This window comes from Macrotis lagotis, chromosome 5 (assembly GCF_037893015.1).
Source record: "Macrotis lagotis isolate mMagLag1 chromosome 5, bilby.v1.9.chrom.fasta, whole genome shotgun sequence".
NCBI classification, from domain to species: Eukaryota; Metazoa; Chordata; class Mammalia; order Peramelemorphia; family Peramelidae; genus Macrotis; species Macrotis lagotis.
Window position 1 is genome coordinate 27,714,984 of NC_133662.1, and position 8,516 is coordinate 27,723,499.

General features: G+C 39.4%; 1 pseudogene; it reads right to left on the reverse strand.

The window, feature by feature from the left end:
- Positions 1-1,822: 1,822 nt before the first annotated feature.
- Positions 1,823-2,801, reverse strand: LOC141489228 (TLC domain-containing protein 3A pseudogene; annotated as a pseudogene).
- Between the last annotated feature and the right edge of the window lie 5,715 nt (positions 2,802-8,516).

The window sequence follows — 8,516 nt, forward strand, 5'->3', positions numbered from 1 at the left end:
TATAAAAAGTTTGCTTTTAAGCACAAAGCTTTGAGTTAATTGCTTGATATCTGTAATGGCCATTAAAATGCTGAATTATCTGAGAATTTACTGCCTATCTACATAGGCTGACATTTTTGCCATATAATGCATTGATTTCAATTTTTTTCATAAAGAAATGTGCTCCAGGTTATTTTGAAACATTTTGTCCACATGAAAACTTACAGTGGATGAGCAGAATACGATAATCAGCTAAACTAAGAAATGAAGAGTGACCTTGTTTTGACCTTGTAGCAATAAAATTAACATTTGGTGACTTTAATAAACCTATATTTCAAAAGGTTACTATGAGTATTTTTCATCAGTAAGCATAATAAATGTGTGTCTATTATGGGCTAGGTCCTGCAGTATGGGGATGAACACTGTGCATTAAAAGAAAAAGGAAAAAAAATATCCTCTCCTCAAGTACTTTATTTTTTTTTGAATGGCCTTAAAACAAAATCTTTATTGATGTCTTTCACAATGAGAGTAAGTAGGAAAAAATATTAATACAATTTAATCTCCATGAGGGATTTTTTTTTCCTTCCAGATAAATTATCAGTAAAAATAAACACCAAGACATGTCTATGATTTGTTTAGCACTTTATAGGATCAGAAATACAGCACCCATTAGACTGAGACAGACAGCAAGAGTCTGAAACAAGTCATTACTGTTAAATAACTACATTTTTAAAAGGCAATAGAATTGCAATTGGTGGAAAGATAGCCTTATTTTTTTTTAAATTCTAGCTTAAAAAAATACTTTGCCACAGCATAATTCCTAAAACATCCTATTTTTATGAGGAATGTATAGAGTTGGCACTCAGGCTTCCTATTGAAAAGTGACTGGTGTGGTTTGACCCTATGGAGAGAAGAGGACCCAGTGATCATTTTGGCCTGGGTATTTCTCTTAGACTCCTTTCTAAGAGGATAGTTAGCATGGTTTTTGATTGTAAGGACAACTGGAAAAACAGTCTATAGAGGGAATTTTTTTTTCCCTAAGGTCACTGGAGTCTCAGCTAGAGAAGAATGTAAGCCATAGACTGGGGAGCTGTTACAGTCCTTATGTTTTACTAGATTTCAAACAATTCTCTGCATAGGGACAGAGAACAGTCTGATGCAAAGGAGGAGGCAGAGGAGAGAGTGATTTACCAGTTAAGGATCCTGATTTCCCTAACTCGCAAAGTTGGCAGTCCTGTAAAAATTGCTGGCTCCTTGGTCATATTGTCCTTCATCCCAGCCCAGGGGATGGTGGGACATTAGTGTTAAACTATTGGCATCAGGGTAAAGAGTAAAGGGAAATGGGGGCATATGAGGCTTTGAATGGCAGCCAAGGAAAGGGGGAAAAAATTGCAGCCTCAGTTCTTATGACCCTTCATTCCCAGAATGTACACAGGGAATCAGCAAAATGCTGTTCCTTGGTCAAGGGAGGTGAGCAGAAAGATATGTAAAAGTTAAACTGTTAAGTTAGCCTGCACATAACCTGGCAGAGGCCATTACATCGCCAGACCTACTTGTATTTTCTCCCCAGAACTTCTCTGGCTTCTCTTGAACAGTTCTTTGAGATTAGACGCCAGCAACGTCCTTAGTGCTAACAACTATCTGGTGATTGGTGGCCACCATGCCAGATTGCTTAGTTACACATACGACACATCATACTGTCATTGTTACCCATGAGAATGTGTTTTCTGTAAAAAAGGCAGAGTAGGAAGGAAATGTCTGTTCCTTTTAAAACCCCAAACCATCCACCTCCCTATTGCCTCCTACAAAACAGACCATTTAGAGCCCAAATAGTTCCATGGAATGTAGAGGAGATAGGTTGTGTAGGAGGATACAACCTCTTTTGAGTGATGTGGGTCATAGACTCCATTAACTGGTCTTTTTGATCTGGGAAGTGTCAAACATCCGGATTGCCTTCTTGCAGAGCAGAGCAAACCAGTAGAGCTGGGGCATGATGAGGCTATTGATGACATTGCAATAGATGGCTATGTGGAAAGGTGTTTGCAGTAACCTCAGCCCCTTCTTTTGGCTAGAGGACCAGTACATAAAGGGGAAAATGAGGATGCGGAAGCACAAGAAGGTCCCCAGGGTCAGGATTCCATTCACTTTGTACAAAAACGTGTGCTGCTTCTTCAGCAGAATCAGAATTCTGCCCAGTGATACAAATGGGGTGCTGAATTTTGCCCCAAAGATACAGCCTACAAAAAAGTCACCACGTTCTCCCCTTAGTACGGGAGCAATGGGTACAAGAACGGCCAGAATGAAAATATGGTGCCTGAGCATGAGGTGATCGTGCTTGAGGAAGTTCTTAAAAATGGTAAAAGTGTTTCTTATCCTTGCCTCTGTTTCGGTACCAGTAGCAAATGTGCATAGCACCTAGGTCGTAGGTCATATATGGAATCAAAACCCATATATATTCTTGAGCAAGCCAGTGCCTGCAAGGTAATGACATTGTCGCAGGTCCAGAGGACGAGGAGCCCGGAGCCGGAGGCCAGCACCGCATGGATGGAGGAGGTGAGCCTGCTGCTGAAGGTCGGGCAGTCGACTGTTCAGGGGCCTCGGGGCAGCGCCCGGCGCAGCCCCCAGGCGCAAACCCCGAAGAAGCTGGGAAAGAAGTGCGCGGCGCCGGCCAGCCCCAGCAGCCAGCCCCAGCTCTGCTCCGCTCCTGCGCGTCTGGCCCGCCCGGCCCCGGGAGCCCGGAACGTGGCCGGACGCGGCCCCGGCGCTGCCCCCGCCCCCCTCAAGTACTTTATAATCCAAAGGGGGCAGCAACATGAAAACATGTATGCAAAGTAACCTATCTATGGGAGAAATGTAAAATAATTAAAAGAGGGTAAGCACTGAAATGAAGTAGAAAAAAATATCCTATAAATGGTAGGATTTTCGTTGGGACTTCCAGGGAGCCAGGGAGGTTAGTAGATGGAGTAGAGGTGGGATTGGGGAACAGCCAGAAAAAATGTCCGGAGTGTCTTGTTTATAGAACAGCCAGGAGGTCAGTATCACTGAGACCAATAATGCATGTCGGTAAGATAGAGGACTAAGTTATGAAGGGCTTTGAATACCAAACAGAACATTTTGTATTTGCTCCAGAGACAATAGCAAGTGCCTAGAATTTATTAATTTGGGGGGGAGCCACAGAGGTTATAGACAAAAATAATCCAACTATCAACTTTGAGCTATAAAATAAAGCCAAAGAACTCAGAGGTTATAGATCAAAAAAAGCCTTTATTGTGTTCGAGGAAGGAAAGTAAAAAGAGAGAGGTGATGGAGAAAGATGATCTTTGCATGGGGATCTTGACAATAGTGTGTCTGGCTATGAATAATCAGAGCAACAATGAGCTTGGAAGACTCAGGTTGGACACAAATAGTCCACATGAGCATTTGGAATGGAGATGTCTCTAAATTTGTGCATCTCACATTTCTTTTTTTTAGCTACTACAATTCTTCTTTGCTCACAGAGTACAGGACCTTCTTTGATGTAGGAATACCATGCTGAGCAATCCTTTTGTTAGTGTCTCCCATGTCTCACAATTGATTTCAAAGTTCTTCAGAGAGACCTGGAGAGTGAGTGTCCTTGTATCATTTCTTCTGATCTTCATGTGAGCACTCTTCTTGTGTGAGTTCTTTTAGGCAAACATACTTTTGTCATTCGAACAACTTGACCAGCCCATTGGAGCTGAACTCTCTACAGTACCATTTGAATTCTTGGTAGGTAAGTTGAGATAGGATTTTTAGTCTGGTACCTTTTCTTGCCAGGTGATCATCAGAATCTTTATAAGACAATTCAAATGGAATTGATTAAAAAGTTTCTTGGCATGGCATTGATAAACTGTCTGGATTTCATAGGCACACAACAACGAGGTTAGCTCTTTTAGTTTGGAAATGACTGAGCTCTTCTCTCTCATACTTTTCTTTGGGAGCCTCCCAAACAACAAGCCAACTGTGGCAATGTGTGTCAACCTCATCAATGTGGACATTCCTGGAAAGTGTATTGCCAAGGTAAATGAAATTATCCAAAGAATTAAAAATTTCTCCAATTGCTATCACCAGTGGTTCCATATATAGATGGTACAATGCTGTGAACCTTTGTTTCCTAGGTGTTGTTAGGCCAAATTTAGCCCAAGCAGGAGAGAATCCTACTTTGCTGCATCTCAGCCTCAGAGATTGTTAACATGAGGAAGAAGTTGGATTGGGGAGAGGAAGAAGATAGAAAAAGACAGAAGCAGATAATATCACTGATGATGAATTAGAGTTGAGAATTCTAGGCAACATGGAGTTTGGCAGGAAAAACATGTTTTATCTATGCCAACTGGGACTTAGTTCACTAACATATCTAAATCACCTCAAAGTTTTCATTAAAGTGTTAAAGACAGCATCCATATTATGATCCTCTAGTCTTTACTGTGGAGGTCTGTAATTGGTTTGAGATTTATATATCATAGAACCAAAAGGCCATGACTGCTGTGTCTAGATGAATTTCACTGATTTAGTACATATTACCAGAAAGTAAATTTTGGTTAACATATGATAAATGTTCATTATGCCCCTGTGATCTTTGGAATGGTTTGTACAAGATTTCCAAGTTCCCCTTTTCCATCTTCATACTATTGTCTCTTTATACCAACTACTTATTAATTTAGGAGTAGGGGTGGTGTGGTCAGGGGGGACCAGAACAAGATATAATTTTAATACAGCCTGATTGTTTGGATTATAGCATGCCAAAAGAGGCATAATATGATATAATTAGTTTAAAAAGAGAGACAAGCCAAATTGAAGATTCCTAGATAATGAATCTGAGCCACTAGAAGAATGATAATGCCCTTTTCAGAAACAGGAACTCTGGAAATAGTGGGAGTAACAAAGTATATGAGGGTTTAACTTCAGCCTCAAAAAGATAAGAAAGCTGATATAATCAATAAGTTATTATATAGATCTCTTTAAGTTTTTTTCCAAACACTTTGCATACTTTACAGCATCTTATGATCCTGTAAGAAAGAAGTAATTATCTACATTTTACAAATGAGAAAACAAGATTCTGAGAGGTTAGGGCTTTTGGTCAGCGTCACAAAGTTAGTAAATATCTGAGGCAGGAATCAAACTCAGGTCTTGTCGGTACTTTTTTCTTTGTTCTAGCTACTGAGCTATGATGATGTCCCTCACTGTGGCATCAGGTGGAAAATAGGCCTCATTGATATGGGAGCAGCCCTTGCTTTACTTGGCACAATTGATAACAAATTGTGTCCTGGACCAACCTTGATTGGTAATATCCATTATCTAGTCCCTTGTTAGCCTATATCATAGGACCACTTGCCTATGTTCCCAGTGATCTGGAAGGTCCATAGATTTTTAATTTCATAGTTTTTAACACCAGTACAATTATAAAAATAGTCTTTCAAACTAGGAATAAAGGTAACAATATGTAGTAATACTCTGGATTCATCCCAAGTGTCACCTTTTAGAAGATGAAAGTGTCCAATGATATTTGAGCTTCCATTCCCTTTCCTCATAGTCACTGGATACAAAGTTCCATTGTATCTTGCATACAAATAATCACATGTAATGGCTCTGTCTCACATTCATTGTCCAAGGTTAAGGTCTACAGAAAATCTGCCTGAAAAGTGTCTTTTCAAAAGTGGATACTGTGTGTGTCTCTCTCTCTCTTCTTCTCATGTCCCTATCCCCATCTTTCTTGCCATTGATTAGCAGTTAAATCATCAAATAAATAAAAGCTATTCTTTTGTAATAATTCTATCAGCTAACAGACATAATTTGAATTTACTTCATTAAATAAATTATTCCTTTGGAGAATTCCAATCAACAAGACTGAAAATACAAATTATGGAGATAGGTTTATGAGGTAGGAATCCATTTGTTGAGCTTTCCTCATATATGAGACCAGGCTTTATTGTCTATGTGGAAATAAATGTTTAGCACAAATTTATCATAATCTATAAATTTGCCATCTAAACTGGAATGGCATTGCACAAGAAGCATGTCTGAAGACTGAAGAAACCTGGTCATGCTCCAGAGGATATCTATGAAATATCAAACCAATTTAGCCAGAGAAATTGGAGCAAGTTAGCCAGAAGAAAGTCTCAGGAAAGCCCTGAAAAGGACCCTCTTGAAAAGGGGGTCTTCTATTGTGGCTTCAGTCTAGGTCTCTTCTCCAACCCTCATTCCCTTGACCTTTTGATCTGTAGGATCTTCCAATTACATCCAATCATCCAAGGATAGCAGAAGCTTTCTCAGGACAGGAATGGAGTGTATACAATATAATAAGCATTTTTCCAACTCTACTAGCCCAGCAAGGAAGCTAGATACAACCTAAATGGGATGTCTTCCTGACTCTGCAAAAGGATTTTCAGGCACTGTGTTACCCCATGTGCCAATTTAAGCACTGGTGAACTTCTTTCTGGTTTCACTCAGTATATACCTGTGGAAAAATCACTTTGGGTAGGGGAAGGGGATGTTTTGTGCCATCTGCCATAGCAATATCACTTTAGTAAATAAACTGTTTTCTAAAAGCTTATTGAATAGGAGTGATTGATTCCCAACTGAAAATCAATGAGGAAAACACCGTAGGTGTTCATGAGCTACAGAACTACTTCCCATTAGAAGTGCAGATTGGCATAGTTACCTTAGAACTTGTGTTACATTAGCAAAGTGAAGTATACCTCTCAGCAAGAGACCAGTCCTATGTTTATTTCCAAAGAATAAGGCAACATATTCTGTGAGATAGATCACTTTTATAATACGAACAAAGTCCAGTTCAATCGCTACAACTTTTCTTTATTTACTATGAAACAAAGTCTCTTGTATCCCACCATTGTTTCTAGAATTTAATAGTTCCTTTCTCAATTACAGGTAGAGAGACACACTCATTTATAGTCCAGGAATTTACAATACAGATAGATATCTAAACAAAGGATACCACTCTGTACATGTGCCTGCTTGCTCCTTTTGTCTTAATGTTGGTGCATATGAAGACCAAAAGACTCACTGTTCCACCCTGCAGCAAGGGAGGAGTGGTAGTGGTGGTGAACATCATTCCTTTCTATACAAGCATAAACAAACTAGTCAGACAGACTCTGAGCCTCAACAAGCTCTGGAGATCAGCTTTGCAGATCAGTCAATACTTATTAATTCCCTATTAAGGGGTCAAGCATTGGGTTGGTTGTTAGTGGATTAGCTGGCTCCTCTACCTACAACTCTAAATCATAAACATTCTCTTACATGACCTGGGAATGGTATCAAGCAAAGTGAAGGGTGGAGATGACTAATTGCCCTTTCAGCTTTTCCCCATAGTAAACTCAACCCAAACCTTCTCCACTTACTACCTTTCTCTTTCCTTCCTTACCATTATCTTCTCTGGAAGTTTCTTCTATTACTAAAATCTCCCTTCATCCTAAATATTATCTTCTCCCTGCCTTCCATTACTGAAATGTATCCTGAATCCAGAACCTCTCAGCACTTTCTCCAAAGCTATCTTCTTTTCTCACATTCCCAGGTACATGAGGGAAAGGGAAAAAGAGTTGATTTACTCCTTGTTCTCCACTGCCATCTTCTGACCTTCCCTCAGGGTCCATCTCTCTCTCTCTCTCTCTCTCTCTCTCTCTCTCTCTCTCTTGTTTAGCATTTTTTGTTTTGCTTTTTAAAATTTTTTTTAATTCTTTTTTTTTTTTTAGTTTTTTGCAAGGCAAATGGGGTTAAGTGGCTTGCCCAAGGCTACGCAGCTAGGTAATTATTAACTGTCTCAGACCGGATTTGAACCCAGATACTCCTGACTCCAGGGCCTGTGCTTTATCCAAGACACCACCTAGCCACCATGTTTTGCATTTTTTTTTTAAAGAAAGGTTTTATTTATTTTGAGTTTTACAATTTTTCCCCTAATCTTGCTTCCCTCCCCCCACCCTACAAAAGGCAGTCTGTTAATCTTTACATTGTTTCCATTGTATACAATGATCTAAGTTGAAAGTGATGAGAGGGAAATCATATCCTTAAGGGAAAAAAATAAAGTATAAGAGCAAAATTACATAATAAGATAATTTTTTTAAAAAATTAAAGGTAGTAGTTTTGGTCTTTGTTCAAACTCCACAATTATTTCTCTGGATGCAGATGGTATTCTCCATGGCATATTCTCCCAAATTGTGCCTGATTGCTGTACTGATGGAATGAGCAAGTCCATTAAGGTTGATCATCAACCCCATGTTGCTGTTAGGGTGTACAATGTTCTTCTGATGCTGCTCATCTCATTCAGCGGCAGTTCATGCAAATCCTTCCAGGCTTTCCTGAATTCCCATCCCTCCTGATTTCTAATAGAACAATGGTGTTCCATCACATACATATACCACAGTTTGTTAAGCCATTTCCCAATTGAAGGATATTCACTTGATTTCCATTTTATTTTTGCCATCACAAACAGGGCTGCTATGAATATTTTTGTACAAGTGATGTTTTTACCCTTTTTTCATAATTTCTTCAGGGTATAGATCTAGTAG